Source organism: Hyperolius riggenbachi, chromosome 4 (assembly GCF_040937935.1).
Source record: "Hyperolius riggenbachi isolate aHypRig1 chromosome 4, aHypRig1.pri, whole genome shotgun sequence".
In the NCBI taxonomy this organism is placed as follows: Eukaryota; Metazoa; Chordata; class Amphibia; order Anura; family Hyperoliidae; genus Hyperolius; species Hyperolius riggenbachi.
The window spans coordinates 200,324,392-200,344,014 of NC_090649.1; the positions used below are offsets into that span (position 1 = coordinate 200,324,392).

General features: G+C 42.7%; 1 protein-coding gene across 2 annotated transcripts in view; it reads left to right on the forward strand.

Annotated features, from left to right (window-relative positions):
* The window catches only part of BCL6 (BCL6 transcription repressor), a 155,352-nt gene that overhangs the window by 48,814 nt on the left and 86,915 nt on the right, over positions 1 to 19,623 (forward strand). The window lies entirely within an intron of this gene.

The window sequence follows — 19,623 nt, forward strand, 5'->3', positions numbered from 1 at the left end:
GTGGGCATCTGGGAGACCCTCTGCGGGTCCCCTTATTAAAGGGGATACCTCCTAAATGCCACCATGATCATCCCCCCGGGCCTACATTCATAGGCATGTGGGCAGCTCAGGCTGCGGAACCCCCTCCGGCCCTGGCTCCGCATTTTGGCTATACCAGTCTGAAAGTGAGACAAAGGGAATAAAAAGGCTTTGGAGGGGGGAACCCCTCGTCTCCATAGGTATAGGTCATCATAGGTATATTTGTCAGAGATCCTTATACAGCAATATTATGGTTGTTCAGTGATCCATGCCAAAGCTTTGCCAGTTCCATAGAGTTTCTAGAGGGCATTTATCCACTGTGTATTGATCACATGGAAAGCCCAGCATGAAATTCACTGCTCTCTCTCTCTCTTGATATGTGTAAATTTTCACTTCTGATCGGTAGATACATTATTTATCCATATCCACATTTAGTCATTTAAACATAATTAAAAACAAAAACAAAACAAAAAAAACATTTTTCCTATCATAACTTTAAAATCAATTTTCTTCAAAACTGCCTTTTTGAAAGATTTTTCCCCTTGCTCCCACTGTTCTTCTTAACCTCTTGAGGACCACAGTGATTAACCCCCCTAAAGACCAGGCCTTTTATTGTGAAACTAGCCACTGCAGCTTTAAGGCCAAGCTGCAGGGCCGCACAACACAGCACATGAGTGATCCCCTCCCTTTTCCCCCCACCAACAAAGGTCTCTGTTGGTGGGGTCTAATCAACCCCAGGTTTGTTTGTTTGTTTATAAATAAATGTTTATGTTGTCTTTTTTTATAATTTATTTAAATTATTATATGAAAATTACCGTCCTTCCCTCCCCCATCTGCCTATCAGTGATCACAGCGGATCGCTTCAGACTCCCCAAGGGGGACAGCCGTGTCACACGTCTGTCCCCAGTACAGCGCCGCTGCTGATCGCAGCTCTGTACTATAGGTAAAGAAGGCGGTTTTGCCGTCTAACAGTCTTCCGATCGGCAATCGCTGCTCGGAGACTGAAGGCAGGGTGGAGCTCCGCCCCTCAAGCAGGAGATGCGTGCACAGCCTGCGTGCAATCTCCTGCAGTAGCCAGCCCCAGGACCTGACACCAATAGGCGTTAGGCGGTCCTGGGGCTGCCGGCGCGACCATGCCCATTGGCGTGGGGAGGTCTTTAAGTAGTTAAAGTGGTCTGAAACTCCGACATAACATTCAATAAAAATGTGTTTTCCTACTTTTTATTACTCATACAGTTATCATATTTGTTTTTGTGCATAAGTAATATTGTCTGTTTACAAATTACAAGTTATCAAAGTGTAGTTTAAAGCTTATTGCTTAAGTGTAGTTTAAAGTCATTGCATTTTATTCAAACTGCTTTTCATTGTATATTAACATATTCTAATTAGCTGTTCTGAGCTTCAAAGAGAGCTCCTTTTCACTTGTTACACTGTGTTTACACACATTGTAACAACCTTGTACATCAGCAAAGCAACACATGGGCACCGATGCTGTAGCAAACAGTTTTAATCCACTTGTAATAAAAGATATACAGCAGCAACAAAACAGCTCACATAAGGAAAGATGCGATACTTCACCAATGTTGATGACCCACACACAGATAGCCCACAGATGATTCGACAATTGTTTCACACCTCACTGGCGCTTGGTCATGGATACTGTGGCTTACTTGGCAGCTATGTGAAAACATGCCCCGCTATGTTACGGCTGTGTATAAATACATGCCTTCTTTCAGCCTTCCCCTCTCATTGGTCCAGGTGTGGAAAGAGCCACCCCTCCTCCCCGCTGACGGGCTGTGCTGCTACAGCGCGCACAAACGTCACTACGGAGAGTGACTGGACCACAGAAGCCCTATAGCAGAGAAATCTCCGCTTGCAGTGTCACCAGGGTAACGGGCAGAAGCTGCCCGATTAGTGTGTGTACTCACATCCCACCACAATCTGCAGCCGGGTGAAGTCCCACACATCATCCATAAGGGCGAACTAATCCCCCACCCAGAGAAATGAATAGACCGGACGGACACACTATACTCAGGATAATTAAAGGGATAGCATCCAAATTGCATACAAAGACAGCTGATTACAACAGTAAGACTACAAAGGCAAGAGCAGTGAAATTGTTGATTCAAACCTATATATATATATACAGTGAACTCCATTATTCCCCAATCCCACCCCCCATAAGAAAACTATTACCATCACTACACATTGTAACATCATTGGAATGTAAAGAAAGATACTGTTATCTCCAGTTTGGATGCAGATTTGAAGCTGAATAGCAGGGCAAAGTGCTTTGTTTAACCATTTCAGTGATGTTCTGCAAAAAAAAAAAATTCTGGGATAGTAGTTTTCAGGATGTGAGGAATCTTTTAGAGCAAAGTAGAAATGCTGGCTTTCAGACCACTTTAACACACCCTACAGATTTGGTGATTCTAGCATGTAGAGTATCTTGGCTTTGCTATTAATCTCAAATTCATTGGTATTGACTTTAATGTACTGGTGATAATGTTTCCATGAAATTTTCAGAACTTATCTTTAACCAAATTTTCCACGATAACTTTAGAGGAGTTTTCACTCATCTCTCATGAGGAGATGTACAATTCAAAAAACTGTTAGGAAAAGGTTCAAATGCAGGGCCGGATTTGTACATTTCACTGCCCAAGACCCACTGTCACCAACCTGTGCTGTGTTCTCCCCCTGTCCTGTGCTTCCCTCATTTTGTGCGGTTCTCCCCCTTCCTGTAATGTTTTTCACTGCTGAATACCAAGTCTGTGAGCACTGCTATTTATGTTTGACAATAAAACTGCCTGCCTGCCCCTGGCTTCCTGGTGCCCTAGGCCATGGCCTTTGCGGCCTTGCCTTAAAGAGGAACTCCAGTGAAAATAATGTAGTAAAAAAGTGCTTCATTTTTTACCATAATTATGTATAAATGAGTTAGTCAGTGTTTGCTCATTGTAAAATCTTTCCTTTACCCGATTCACATTCTGACATGTATTACATGGTGACATTGTTACTGTGGGCAGGTTATGTAGCTGTTTCTAGCTGTTCTGGCTGTTACAGACAGCTGTAAAAAGCCATTTCCTGTCTGTGAACATTGTTACATTGTGGCAGTTTGCCCAGAGTACCGCGGTACTCAGAGCTACTTGTGGGAGGGGGTTCAACACAAAATCAGTCATACAGCGCCCCCTGATGGTCTGTTTGTGAAAATCATTATATTTCTCATGTAAAAGGGGGTATCAGCTACTGATTGGGATAAAGTTCAATTCTAGGTTGGAGTTTCTCTTTAAATCCAGCCATGTTCAAAGGCATCAGATTATGACTATATCTGTAATTGAAAGCTATGTAGGAAATAAATGATTTACAGAGCATGGGGCATTTTACATCTTATATGCATAAGCACATATGCACATTTAACAAGTACAAAACCTAATTATTGATGTTAAAAGAGGCTAATGTGAGCAGCATTTCTATTTCTTCCCTGGCTTCAGCATTGATACAAGTGTGAGAAAATGGTAATATTCTTGCACAATAAACTTGTAGTTATGGTGAATGTTATTTCAGAATTAAAAAAGTGTTTATTTGTATATCTTAACACAATAACACAATGGTCAGCCCCCCTCACTTCTCTGCAGATACACTTGTTCCCCAATTGTTGAACGTGCCCTCTCTGCGACCTGGGCTTCAATAGCAGAAAGATGCTGGTTGCTCTAGCAACCAATAAACAGTGTGTGCTTGAGATAACCTCTGTACAATTACTGCATTCAGCGCTTGCTCCAAATGTTTCTGCACATCTCTCAAAGCAGTGCTATTTACTGCTTGGAGTGTGAGTTATTGTGTGCTCCTGTGCTAGAATGACCCCCAAGCAGGTCCGCCCACAGACATGGATGCAGATTACTGTGATTTTATTACGTAGGAGGCATCATTTATCACATTCTTCATTATTTATGTACATTTATTCTTATTTCTGCACACTTGGTTTTCTCTTAGGAGATAATTTTCAACTTCTGTTTAAAATAACTTTTCAGTACTCTGCAATTGAAAAACTACCAAAAACTGTATCAAAAAGTATTGTCAAAATTATTCGGAGTATTTTCTTGCTTGCTGGTTGCTTAAAAGGCATTTAATTGATAAGAGATGGGATGGTCGGAAAATTTCAGTGGAATACCGATTGCAGAGGATCCAATCCAATCTTACTGCAGTAGTAATCGGAGATCAGTATTCCAAGGAAATACTGCATTACCGCAACTGAGAAATTTTAGCCCAATCACAGAGCTCTAAAGCATTGGACCAATCACAGGGTGCAGATTTTTTTCAGTGGAGATCGGAATACCATGGAAATTTTAAACCAATCACAAAACTCGGTAGTATCTGAGTCTTCTTATTGGTCTAAATTTCTGTGTTCTGATTCTGAAATACTTGGTAGTAATAGACCAATCAGAGAATGCAGAGATTTACCTCAGAATACAGAAAATGTCTGCAGCCTGTGATTGGTCCAAAGCTACCGAGTACCGACGAAGTATATGGCCACTCAAAGAATTTGGTAGTGTATCAACGATGTCTGTATGATAGCAGACATCCGCAAAATCTAACGGATTCTGCAAAACAACTTTTTTTAACTGCTTAACTTTATTAACAAAAATGACAAACAAAAAAAAACCTTTCCGCTGAAATCTTTTTTGCGTAATTGGAATTTCAGCCGAATCTAAATTGGCATTTCCGACAATCCCAAAAAATATCACCTAGGAGAAAAAAAGTCTCTTCATTCATGGCTTTACAAATAGCAGAAATATATGCGTGAGACCAAATCAAAGAGCAGTGCAGTAATGGATATACCAAAAATGCATCAAACAACTTGGCTCATTTATAGATGGCTGGAGTCAAGAACTGAGATTAAGTTCCTGTTCTCATTAGGCAGATGCAGAACTTTGCTATGTGCATTGTAGCACATTAACCACTATACGACTGCTCCACGCCGATTGGCGCTGGCAGCTCGGCAGCCCCAGGACCACTCAACTCTGATTGGCGTGAATGGCTGTGGGCGGAGATAGAAGGGGATCATGCGCACATCCCCGCTGGAATGACAAAGCTCCGCTCTGCCATAAGTCTGCCACATGGCTACCCCCTCTGTAGGCAGGGAAGTAATCCGCTGTCATAGGCTGAAGCCTATGAAAGCCGGTCATGAAAATTGACTGGCGGGGGGAGGGAGGGGGAAATAAAAAAAAAAATAGGAAAATGTATTTAAAAACAAATAAATAAATATTTATAAAAAAAAAATAAACAAGGCAGGAGGGATGAGACCCCACCAATAAAAAGCTCTGTTGATGGGCAGAAAAGGGGGGGAGGGGAATCACTTGTGTGCCAAGTTGTACGGCCCTGTAGCGAGCCATTAAAGCTGCAGTGGCCTATTTTGTTAAAATTGCCTGGTCACTAGGGGGGTTTAACACCGCGGTCCTTAACCTCCTTGGTGGTAACCCCGTGTGTGACACGGGGTAAGCCGCCGGAGGGTGCCACTCAGGACCTGCTGGGCCGATTTATATCATTTTTTTTTTTGCTACACGCAGCTAGCACTTTGCTAGCTGCGTGTGCATAACGATCGCCGCTGCTACCCGCTGATTCGCCACTATCCGCCACGCCGCCCCACCCCCAAGACCCCTTTCGCTGCCTGGCCAATCAGTGCCAGGCAGCGCTGAGTGGATCTTCGGAGCACCCGCTGATGTCACGACGTCGATGACGTAGATGACGTCGGTGACGTCATCGCGATCGTCGCCATGGCGTCAGGGAAGCCCATACAGGGAATCCCGTTCAGAACGGGATTTCCTGCAGGGTAAAAGCGCCCGCGGCGATCGGAGGGGTGGGAGGGATAGTGAAGGGAGGGGGGAAGCATGTAGCTAGCGCTAGGCTAGCTACATGCTTTAAAAAAGTTTTTTAAAAAAGTGCTGCGCTGCCCCCTGGCCGATTTATTGTACCGCCAGGGAGGTTAAAGAGGAACTCCAGTGAAAATAATGTAATAAAAAAAGTGCTTCATTTTTACAATAATTATTTATAAATGATTTAGTCAGTGTTTGCTCATTGTAAAATCTTTCCTCTCCCCGATTTACATTCTAACATGTATCACATGGTGACATTTTTACTGTGGGCAGGTTATGTAGCTACTGCTAGCTGTTTTGGCCGTTAGAGACAGCTGTAAGCAGCTATTTTCTGTCTCTGAACATTGTTACATTGTGGCAGTTTGCCAGGAGCACCGCGGTCCTCAGAGCTTCTTGTGGGAGGGGTTTCACCACAATATCAGTCATACAGCGCCCCCTGATGGTCTGTTTGTGAAAAGCAATATATTTCTCATGTAAAAGGGGATATCAGCTACTGATTGGAATAAAGTTAAATTCTTGGTTGGAGTTCCTCTTTAAGTGGTTAAATAGCTAGGTGTTTCTCTTGGCATACAATGTAATATTCCATTCTCTGCAGTGAATATCAGTGATCACCAAGTATTATATGTCACAGAAATAACATATAATGTAAATGAGGTCCACCGAACTCCAACGGATGCATCCAATATAATGTTGTCAACACTCAAATTGTAGTCTTTATCAGATTTTATACTACTGCACCAGTTACTGCCTTGCTGCTTCTGACAACCCCCTTCCTGCCCTATAAGTCAATTTACATAAAAATATAAATTAGCACTCATTCATAACTGCACTGTCGCCATTTAAAGGAGTATAATACAAATAATTTGGATTGTCTGGAAAATTGTAGCTAAAATCAAAGAACAATGGAAAGGCAAATTAAAATTAAACTTTAAATTAAACTTCATTAAACTTCAAAAGGGCCAGTGTATTAATGACTTGTGTTTCTAGGAGTTACTATTTATATTGCATTCACCATAAATAGCGCCATGCTAAATTCATTAAATGTCTTTTTCTATAAAAAAAAATAAAAAAAAGTGAAATGACAAGAATATAGAGAGTTCCGTTTTCCATTTCCTTTAAAAAAATATACTGTTTACCGGTAATTAAGCTTTTTTGTAAGTTGTACTGTTAAAAAGTAAAATTGGACAGACTTCCTCCTAACACTTACAACATAACATAAAGCTGCCTGTGGAGCAAAACATAGTTTTGTCAAGCAGCTGTCGCTGACGGTAACCTTTTCATAATTTACTCAGTTTACATTGCTCACATTTATTCCATGGTTACTTTGATATATAAAGGGCCTTACGCAATTCACTTTTTCTCTTAAGTTTTCTCCCAGGAGATAATTTTTCATCTTTTGTTTAAAATAACTTTTCAATACTTTGAAATTAAAAATGTATCAAAAAATAGTTGAAAAGGTACTACCAAAAGTATTTTCGTGCTTGCTGATGGTTTAAAAAGCTTTATATTGACAAGGACTCATATGCAGCTCATTCTTTCTTCTTAGTTCTCTAAGAGTTGATATTTTCACACCTTGCCAATAATAAAATGCCTTTTTAAACCCGAACAACCAAGAAAATATATATACAAAAATTACAGTGTTTTTTCAGGCTACTTTTTGGTACTTTTGTCCTGAAAAGTTTTTTTTAAGTATGTGAAAAGGTACTTTCAAAATTATTTTAAGTATTTTCTTGCTTGCTGGTGGTTTGAAAGGCATGTATTTGATAATTTTGAAAATATCTTCTAAGGAGAAGAAGTTATTGCATACAGGCCACAGTATACTATGTAAAGGTGTGGTTGTTGCTAGTAATAAACAATATTACCCTACATTGTCATTTCTTTTGAAATGGAATATAAGAAATCTATAACAAAAATTATTTAAGACATCTCCTGGAACCTAAAACCCATCTAAAGAGAAGGGAGCTAGGCATAGGCAACCATATTCATTGCCTCTCTGTTAGTAGTCTGGTTCCAAGACATGGATATAGAGCTCTTCTCTAATGGTATGGATACAATAAATGTGTACATTTAGAAAGGACGCCACAAAAATACAAAAATCCACCGCAATATTCACAGACACCGATGCTAACTCTAAATTACCAGAGGCGTAGCTAGGGTTTTCAGCGCCCGGGGACAAAGACTATTAATGCGCCCCCTAAGGTGAAGGGTCGTGACCAAATGTGGGCGTGGTTATGGGTACTCCACATTTGGTCACGCCCCTTCAAATGTACATGGAGGTTAGCAGGCTCACGCTCACCCACCCTCCCTCAGTATGTACCTTCCAGCATGTTCCAAGACAAATTCAGCAATCATGAGCCCCCCACCCCCATCAAGACAAATTCCGCAATCATGAGCAAACATGAGGCCCCCAACAAGACAAATTTAGCAATCCTGAGGCCCCCAACAAGACAAATTCAGCAATCATGAGGCCCCTAACAAGACAAATTCAGCAATCATGAGGCCCCTAACAAGACAAATTCAGCGATCTTGAGGCCCCCAACAAATCATGAGGCCCCCAACAAGACAAATTCAGTAACCATGAGGCCCCCAACAAGACAAATTCAGCAGTCATGAGGCACATAAATAGATAGCATTTCACATAAATAGGCAGAATGTCCCCTTAATATGGTAGACACCTCTCACCTGGCAGCAGTTCCCCAAAATACACTCAATCTGACAGCAATGCTTGCCCAAAAATAGGTAGCCCCAGGTCTATAGGTGTCCCCAGAATAGGTGGCCAGCAGTATAGATGTCCCCAGAACAGGTAGCCAGGGGTAGAGATGTCCACAGAACAGGTAGCCAGGGGTATATGTGCCCAGTATATGTAGGCAGGGGTATGTGTCCCCAGTATATGTAGCCAGAGGTATATGTGCCCAGTATATGTAGCCAGGGGTATAAATGCCCAGTATATGTAGCCAGGGGTATATGTACCCAGTATATGTAGTTAGGGGTATATGTGCCCAGTATATGTAGGCAGGGGTATATGTGCCCAGAGTAGGTAGCCAGGGGTATATGTGCCCAGAGTAGGTAGCCAGGGGTATATGTGCCCAGAGTAGGTAGCCAGGGGTATATGCCCAGTATATGTAGGCAGGGGTATATGTGCCCAGAGTAGGTAGCCAGGGGTATATGTGCCCAGAGTAGGTAGCCAGGGGTATATGTGCCCAGAGTAGGTAGCCAGGGGTATATGTGCCCAGAGTAGGTAGCCAGGGGTATATGCCCAGTATATGTAGGCAGGGGTATATGTGCCCAGAGTAGGTAGCCAGGGGTATATGTGCCCAGAGTAGGTAGCCAGGGGTATATGTGCCCAGAGTAGGTAGCCAGGGGTATATGTGCCCAGAGTAGGTAGCCAGGGGTATATGCCCAGTATATGTAGGCAGGGGTATATGTGCCCAGAGTAGGTAGCCAGGGGTATATGTGCCCAGAGTAGGTAGCCAGGGGTATATGCCCAGTATATGTAGGCAGGGGTATATATGCCCAGAGTAGGTAGCCAGGGGTATATGTGCCCAGAGTAGGTAGCCAGGGGTATATGTGCCCAGAGTAGGTAGCCAGGGGTATATGCCCAGTATATGTAGGCAGGGGTATATGTGCCCAGAGTAGGTAGCCAGGGGTATATGTGCCCAGAGTAGGTAGCCAGGGGTATATGCCCAGTATATGTAGGCAGGGGTATATATGCCCAGAGTAGGTAGCCAGGGGTATATGTGCCCAGAGTAGGTAGCCAGGGGTATATGTGCCCAGAGTAGGTAGCCAGGGGTATATGTGCCCAGAGTAGGTAGCCAGGGGTATATGCCCAAAGTAGGTAGCCAGGGGTATATGCCCAGTATATGTAGGCAGGGGCATATGTGCCCAGAGTAGGTAGCCAGGGGTATATGTGCCCAGAGTAGGTAGCCAGGGATATATGTCCAGTATATGTAGCCAGGGGTATATGTGCCCAGAGTAGGTAGCCAGGTCAGGTGTCCCCCTCCCCAGCAGGAGGGGAGCAGCGCAGAGAAGAGCTGCTCTCCCTTCCTCGCTGTCCCCTCCAATGTCCGGGTGGCTCAGGCTGGCAGCGGCGGGCGGAACTTACCTCCTTCTCGTCGCAGCGCCGGATGGATCTGCCACTACTTTGGTCTGGTCCAGACCAGAGCAGCGGCTGCGCACTCGAACTTCCGGCCGGCGCTGGAGCAAGACGGAGGTGAGTTCCGCCCGCCGCTGCCAGGCCAGCCACCCGGACATTAGAGGGGACAGCGAGGGAGAGAGAGAGCACCTAAGGTGAGGGAAGGAGGGGGGATATGGCCCCCCTTCCCCACCGTCCGCACAGCTCTCCCTCTTCTCTGCGCTGCTCCCCTCCCCTCCGCCGCAAAAAAAACAAAAACCCGCAGCTCAGCCAGGCTGAGGGCGCCCTCGGGGACCAGGCGCCCCGGGGCACTTGTCCTACCCCGACCCCCCCTAGCTCCGCGCCTGTAAATTACTGCCCTCCACCACAATCAATGCCAATATAACTGCTGCCTTTGCTGCTTAATGCTCCCTCTCTTAAGCTAATGAATGGGCACTAGCAGCCTAATTCCACTTATTAATGGGTACCAGAGCCTAATCCAGATATTTATTGGGCATCACCGACATTATGGCCCATGCGATGCCAATTTTAACATAGTTCCGCCAGTACCCAAATTAACTGCTTGGCAATAAAATGCCCAGAGCTTTACCAGTCTTTTTTTTTTATGCTCCGTAACAGAGGAATATGCAAAGATGACAGGCACAATGTTTTTGCTTGGTTTCCTTGAAGGAACTGTTTGCTTTGCCAAAGAATTGTGGTCAGGATTGTGACAGGACAGAGTCATAAAACATTAACTTTCTTCTGCTTCAACCATTCTCTAATAGACTTACGTGTTTGTTTAGGGTCGCTATTTTGCAACTTTACCCAGTTTCCCTTGAGCTTCAGTTCACAAATAGATATCCTGACATTTTTCTGAATTCATAGTTACGTCAAGGGTGTCATGGAAAGCTGTCCTGGCCCAGAGGCAGCAAAACAGGCATAAACTGTATCTGTACCACCAAAATATTTAATATACTGGTTAAAAGGCATAAGCTAGAATGCAGTGCAGTGTTTCCCTTTTGTCAAACATAGTATTCCAAAACAGAGTTATATTTTTCTCTTCTTACCAGTGGACATTTCTTTAATAGCCTGCTTATTAATTCATATGTTTTTTAGACAAATCTAAATGGACACCAATTTTATTTTTAAATAGCAGTGGCTTTCTTACAACCTTGCAATGAACACAATTGTTCCCCTTTTTTGTTGATTCATGAATGCTATCGCTGACATTCAGTAATGTAAGAGAGTCTTTCATCTTCTTTTACAATAGCCTGGGGTTCTTCATGTATTAAGGTTTCTGTACATTGAGTTGTGGCAACGATATAGGCCAGATTTGGTCTTCGTGATCGAATCAGCCATGGATCAACGCTACAACGTGGCCCCCCCGTTCATTGATTTCTGGCGATCATAGATTTCTGGCGGAATCAATCAAGATAATTTATCCGGCATGGAAAGATTTTGCTTGAAAGGGCTCAGTGGAGTATGCAACAGTAGCAACATTTAATCTCTTGATGACCGACGGACCTGATGGACCTCCGGCCAGTCACCCCCATGTGTAATATGTACCCCCAGGCCTGTGGTGAGTGTGGTGCTACTTAGCTCATCTGTGCACTGGCACACATCCTTCAGTGTCCTGTGTCTTCTCTACAACGCCACTGGGAGCCTGTACCACATGACCTGATGGCATGTATGGTACATGTGCCCCCGGTGGCAATAGAGAGAAGGCATGGAACACTGAAGGAGGCACAGTGGCTGAAAAATCTATTGGAAATAGATACACTTGTATCTATTCTAGTCTTTATACACTTGAAATCTTTGGAGGTCAAACACTCTTGATAAGATTATTAATGTGTTTAAATTCAGTAGAGAGAAATGGCAGGGCATCCTAAACCAGGCCACATCTCAATGACTACCAGCTTAGGTGTGCTTGCAGAGCCTCTAGGCAGACTACACCCCTTGCATTCAAAACAAATGCTACAACTGTACACTAAAACATTTTGTATGCAAAATATTCCATACTAGACCCTTCCACCACAGTGGGATCATCCTATTGGAAGGGACCATAAACCTCTAATTAAAATAACATGCAAGCATATGTATAACCTGCTAGCCATGAAGTATAACTTACACACCTAAGCTAGTAGTCATTCAGATGCGGCCTGATTTAAGAGGCGCTGCAATGTGTTTAAATTGCAACCATTAGTAAATGCTCAGCTTAATGGTGCACTGGTGGAGACTCAACTTTTCCAATAAAGCCTATATAACCTTTTTTCAGCTTGGTGAAAATCAATAACCGTTTTCCTGAGATCCTCCAAAATTTTCTTTGGTCTCCTTTGAACACTTCCACAAACGAATGATGTGAAGTTCAGAATAAAAGTGAAAAAAAAAAATCTAGGCATCGGTGCCCCAGTATAGGTTAACTAGGCATAGGTGGCCCCATATAGGTAGCTAGGCATAGGTTCCCCCTACATAGGTAGCTAAGCATTGGTGCCCCCAATATAGATAGTTAGGCATAGGTGCCCCCATATAGGTAGCTACCCCATATAGGTAGCTAGGCATAAGTGCCTCCAATATAGGTAGCTAGGCATAGGTGCATCCCATATAGATTGCTAGGCGTAGGTGCCCCCAGTATAGGTTAGCTAGGCATAGGTGCCTCCAGTATAGGTTAGCTAGGCATAGGTGCCCCTCATATAGGTAGCTAGGCATAGGTGTACCCCATATAGGTAGCTAGACCTAGCCTTTATATAGGTAGCTAGGCATAGGTGCCCCTCATATAGGTATCTACCCCATATAGGTAGCTAGGCATAAGTGCCCCCAATATAGGTAGCTAGGCATAGGTGCATCCCATATAGATTGCTAGGCATAGGTGCCCCCAGTATAGGTTAGCTAGGCATAGGTGCCTCCAGTATAGGTTAGCTAGGCATAGGTGCCCCTCATATAGGTAGCTAGACCTAGCCTTTATATAGGTAGCTAGGCATAGGTGCCCCTCATATAGGTAGCTAGGCATAGGTGCCCCCCTCCCTCCACTGGCTGCCTCTCTCCTCCTCCACATTCTCACCCCCCTCGCTGGCACTGCATGCCCATAGGGACATGCAGCACTGACGCCTCAGATAAGCGGCGACCCGCAGTGGAGAGGAGAGCGGTGAGTAACGGTGCATATACAGGAGAAGCAGTTCATGTATATGCGCCATTACCCACTACTCTCCTCTCCACTGCGAGTCCCCGCTAATCTGAGGTCTCAGTGCTGCATGCTTCTTCGGGCATGCAGCTCCAGTGAGGGGGGATCCCGTCAATGTGGTGGAGGAGAGTGGCAGCCAGGGAGGAAGGGGGGTGGGCCAGGGAGGAAGAGGGGTGGGCAGAACACTGCTCTCACTTGCCTTGACCTCTCCCTTCGCCTCTTCTGATTGGCTGTGTGCTGCTCTGCATAGGGCAGCAGAACAGCACAATTAGATAATACACCAGCGCAGCACAATCAGCCTCTGGCGTGCTATTTTAAAACGCCAACCATGAACTTTCAGCAGTCCTTTGTGATCTACTGGTAGATTGCAATCGACGCAATGGTCACCCCTGATTTATGATAATCAATTGGTCATCTGAAAGTTTTAATTGTTTTTAAATGGTTTACTATCTTGTTTAGATATTTGTGATACCAATAAAATGAATTATTACTGAGAAATTGAGTAGTGCTGTTTCTATGGGCAACATTCCTTTTCATGTTAGTAAAGACCCAGATTTCAGTTGTTAAAGAGGAACTCCGGTGAAAATAATGTAATAAAAAGTGCTTAATTTTTACAATAGTTATGTATAAATGATTTAGTCAGTGTTTGCTCTTTGTCAAATCTTACCTCTCCCTGATTTACATTCAGACATTTATCACATGGTGACAATGGAAGTTGGAAACAGCTGTTATTTTCCACAATGCAACAAGGCTCCCACAGTGTGATGTCAGGACCTCAGAGCTGTGAAGTGCGAACATCAGACTGTGGGAGGGATTTCACCACTAATTCAGCCATACAGAGCCCCCTGATGATCCGTTTGTGAAAAGGAATAGATTTCCCATGGCAAAGGAGGTATCAGCTACTGATTAGGATGAAGTTCAATTCTTAGTTAAGGTTTCTCTTTAAGCAAGGCAAAAACTTCTACATTTACACCTGATTATCATTTCATCGATTGAAACTCCTGACACCAATTTCCCCATCAAATGATTTCGTAATCCTAGATTCGTGTATACTTTTGCCACACAAAAATATGTAAATTTGAATTGTTTTACTCAATAATTCCATGACATTTGGACTTGTTTATTTCATTGGGTTCTCATTATCTTATTTGCATGAAGAACAGATCATGTTTCAGACCTTATTTATGCAAAAATGCATGTGAATCAGGCTGTGTTTTCCATTGAGTTGAATTTTGATAAATTCATGCTCTAATCCACTTCTTGACTTGTATCTCAGATATATTATTTATTTTCATACTCAGTGCCTGTATATGTGTGCAGGTACTCAGAGTAAAAAGAAATCATGTATCTGATGCAACTGGCCCTTCTGCATTGCATTGAGCATGTGTCATAATATTGAGGGACAACCGAAGTAAGAGGGATTTGGAGGCTGATATTTTTAAACAATACAAATTTCCATTGACCCTGAATGAGCATGTAGATTAGATGTTTGACTGAAATTCGACTGGATTAGCTGCATGTTTGTTTCTGGTAAGTGATTCAGACACTGCTGATGCCAGGCAACTGGTATTGTTTAAAAGGAAATAAATATGGCAACCCCCATATCCCTCTCACTTCAGGTGTCCTTTAACTTCTTGAGGACCAGAGGTTTATGCCCCACTAGTGACCAGGCCATTTTTTACAATTCGGCACTTCACAACTTTAATGGTTTATTGCTCGGTCATACAATTTAGCACCCAAATTAATTTTACCTCCTTTTCTTCTCACAAATAGAGCTTTCTTTTGGTACTATTTCATTGCTGCTGCTAGTTTTATTTTTTTATTATTTTAATAAAAATATATATATATATTTAAACATATACATATATGTTAATTGGCTTCCCTTTTAACTGGCCCTAGACTATGATACAAACACTACATGACACATATACTGTATATACATAGACATTTGCCTATGGTAGGGATCAGATTGTGAGCCCCTCTGAGGCTCAGTTATGTGACAAGACTATTATCTGTGCAGCGCTGAGTAAGATGTCAGTGCTATATAAATAAATATTTGTTAAATGCTAGGAAAAAAAACAGCCTACCAGCTCCGATCACAGGCTGGTCGCTGGGGCCTGCTTTGTTTACTGACGGGAGCTCGCGTTCATGTGAGCATGAGCTCATGTCAAATCTTGCTGCTCAGGAGATGACGCCATATGGCATTGCTGAGACTTGAGAAAGCCGCATCCTGCATTTAGCGGACGGTAAGCGGTGAATGCTTGTGAGTGTGCATTTCTTTTATCATTAAAATGTTTTTACAATTTTACACTTTGGTGGCTTCGATTATGTTTTTTTGAGGTGTGATGATCCTGCAATAAGGTGGAAGCAGTGGACAAGGTTTCCTTTGTATGGCAGGGGGCGGCCAGATGACCCCATAGGCGCTGAGGACCTATCTAACAATGGGTCATATTATAATGGTGAGTGCCCACTGCTAGGGGTGTGGTGGTGGTATCTCACTGAAGTGGAATCTTGCATATCTGCAGCTGAAGGAATATTGTTGAACTGATTAACCATTGAGGCAGTTACCTTGTGAGCAGGGAAGGCTGATTATTTGCAGGGACATTTGTGCGCAGCTGTTTTGTAAATAAAGGAGCGGTCTTAATCAAACCTTTCTTTTTACATTTCAATAGAACATGGTGGTGTTAGAACTTATATAGGTTATTATTGACTTTTGAGTGCCCCCTATGATGTCTGCCTTTACATCTTACCAAGCATCACCCTCAGGGCCGGATTTAGGACAAGGCCACCTAGGCCATGGCCTAGGACACCGCAGGAGCAGGGGCACCAAAGCAGCAGGCTAAACTGGTGCAGCATTTGCAATCTTGCAAATGCTGCTATGCAGGGAGATCAGGCAAGCACCTGACCGCGGTACTTTGCTGCTAGCCACCTGCGCAGCAGCCACCTTGCACTCTGTGCATGTTTGCATTGTGGACAGTGGCTATGGACTTGGTCAGCATTGGAGATGGAAAGGAAAAGGAAGCTTCTGCACTGGAGATGAGCGGAGAAATGAGTGACACTGGTGGCTGCTGTGATGTGAAGGTGAGCTGGCTACCTATAGTGAAAGGTACGGGGTGGGAAAAGGAGGGATTAAGGGAGTCATCTGGCTTCCTATACTGGAGGGAAAGGGGGAGGAGGGTCATCAGGCTATCTATACTAGAGGGAAGAGGGGAGGGCCATCTCGCTACCTATACTGAAGGGGGGCGGCTGGACACAGTGGCCTAGGGCGGTAAGGAGTACAAATCCGGCCCTGATCACCCTCATCACTCATCTGAAATCCAGAAACATTCTTGCCAGTAGTTACCCGGATTGTATTACAAATTCAACAGGAGTTCTCAATAATGTTCTCTAAAATGTATGTGCTCATTGTAGAGATTACCCTTAATTTCCTGTCAAAGTCACCACCACTGGATAAGAAGTAAAGGAAAACCTCAGTGAGGAACAGACAGCAGTAAAAAAAATGGTGCACTTACACCACAGTAGTCCAAAACATTTTTTTTGTATTTTTTTTTTAATAACTAGCATTCCACTTAAACATTATTCATTTCGACAATGTTTACCCACTGAGATATCTCTCATTCAGTTCAGCAGTGTGCAATGGCCCAGTATGAATATTATATCTATCATAACAACAAGTAGCTTGCAATAAGTGTATTGAATGCAATCCGCTGATGTCTTTGGAAAACTTCACAATTCTTTGGATATGGATCTTCAGAGCATAACACAACATCCTTTTATTTCTCTTGCTGTTTAACAACTGTACTCATGCAGAGTTTATTTGCACTTTTGATTAAATAATATTCCCTTTGGCATTCCTGTGGGCTTTGGCTTCAAAATAAGCTCACTGACCCTTTACTGTATAATTCTAGTCAAAGCTCCAGACCACAGAAAAGTATTTTATTTTAATTTTTGTTTATAACGCATCAAAGACAAATACATATAAAGTATAAAGTCAGATTATGTAATGTAAGGTTATTATGGTGACATCTATGGTATGGAGTAAAGATGGTCAATGAGATCCTAGTTTTCCAGCTTGCGTACAAATTTAAAGCAAACTGTATGCAACTTGGAACTGGGCCAATCAAAAGTACTTCCTGTGGATTTTTATTGGTCTAATTTCATTCTGCATACAATATGTGTTAAAATGAATTTAAAATGGAATTATTGGTGTCTTATTGACCATCTGAAATATTGACTAATACGCAATTTTCCTCCTATAAAAGTATCAACTTTTCATGATACATATTTTACAGTGCATAGTTAACATTTGTCCAGAAATCCAATCAATGTATTTCACTATTTGTCCATTAAAGAACAAGTGACATCCATGCTAATCTAGAAATAAAAAACACATATATGAGTAGATAAACACTAGTTCTACGTACATAACAGATGTATTGCACTGTCCACGTTATGATTCATGTGAATTTTATAAAGGAAAAGCAGAGAATCCTATTCTAGACAGTTTCCATCTTGGTTACCTTTGAATGAAGCTAATCCTGACATCATTTCCTCCCTCACTCTCTTTTCTCCTCTTGCTGTATTCGTTATCCGCCCTTCAGACACTCCCACTGAGGTCCATACTAGGAATTGCAGTGTCTTATGTCATTAGAAGGAGGGGAAAATAGAGGGAAGAGGAGGAATATATTATAGATAGAAAGATCCCCCAGCATGCAACTGTTTGGCAATTAAAGGAGCAGTGCTACTAAGGTATGTGATAACTCCAAACAGCAGAAAGAGTTTTGAAAGTTTTGAATGCAGGATTAGCATCTTTATCACTTAATGCACTCAGACCAGTTGCTGTTGAAATTTGATTTTTCGCCGCTCCCCGCTGATCTTGCCACTGAATCCCCACCGTGTCCCATCGCAGCTCACTTGTTCTGTCTGTCTCTATGGTGGTAAAGCCCTGTGATCCAGTCAGGAGCCGATTTCATTGGCTCCTGGCTGTGTCTATCAATGTAAGCAACTCCCATAGGCTTACATTGATAGTCAATCAATGTAAACGGTCAGGAGCCAATGAAAGCAGCAGAGTGGATGTCCTGAGGATCCCAGCGTGCGGCGGTGATGGCGGTTGCGGCGGGTATATGCGGCGATTCGTCTGGTTTCCGTCATTTGTGTACTAGCGGTCTTTGGACCCTTAAGGGGGCAGAGACCGCTGGTACTTAAGTGGTTCATAAAGCTTGAATACAATACTACACTGTAGGCCCACTCCAATTTACTTTTTTTCTGAAGTTTTCTCCTAAGAGATAATTTTTCATCTTCTGTTAAATATAATTTTTCATCAGCCTTCAATTCAAAAAGTACCAAAAAGTAGGTGAAAAGTACCTCTAGTGCTTGCATTTGTGTCTGCAGAAAAGGTTGATACACCTCTGGGGGGTTGCCACCCGTTGCCACTTCATCTTAATGTACATGTCAGTTACGTTTTCTTATAGATGGATTGCTCTAATAGCAGGCTTCAAACCACTATTACTTACAGTTTATAGTGCAAAAGCCTTTTGGATTTGTTATAAAAATATTTCAGCATAGTAGTAGAGTATTTTACCTTATTAGCCATCAGAAAATGAGAGATGGTATCATCCTGATTCAAAACTTCTTGTTAATGAAAAAAAACTAAAACCAGGACTGGGTCAATGATTGTATCACTATGCATCCAGGATCCAGACTGCCTTTACTCAATTGACATGTTAAGGTGGGTGATTAGGTATGTCACTCAACAATTACTTCCAAGCTCCGCCCTATGCTTTTCTTGGTATTCGAAACTAGTGATGCAAGTAGATGCAAATAACTGAGTTGATGCAAATTTATGCAAATGTATGCAGCTTGGATATTAACCAATCAAATACTGCTGAGGTAAAATTTGATTGGTTCATTTTCAAGCTGCATAAATGTTACATAAAAATGTGCATACATTTGCATCAACTCAAAGTTATTTGCATCTACATAATCGTCACTATTAGAAACTCGTCATCATCAATCCCCTGATGAGTTGCTAATGCACACCAACTATGACTGTAATTCACTTAAAGTGTTCTACAAAACTACACAAATTCAACTTTTTCTTTCAAACACAGCACTGTAGATGAATAGTAGAGGTATACCTGTTCTTGTTTTTCTCTTTTTGTATTGCAATAGTGTTTCCCTCTAGGTTCTTAGTTGTATTTATCCTGGTGTTGATGGTTTTTTGCCTGGCTGTAGCCTTTGTGCTGGGAAGATTGTGGAGTCTGAAGCACTTATTTCTGTCTCCTGGTTCAGAGCACATCCGGTGGTATCTAGTGGCCTGTGCATAACAGTCCTTTCCCACATTGTTTTACCATTATTTGCAATTAATACTAGGGGCACCTATACCAGGCTACCTATACTGGAGGCACCTACACCAGACTACCTATACTAGGGGCACCTATACCTGGCTT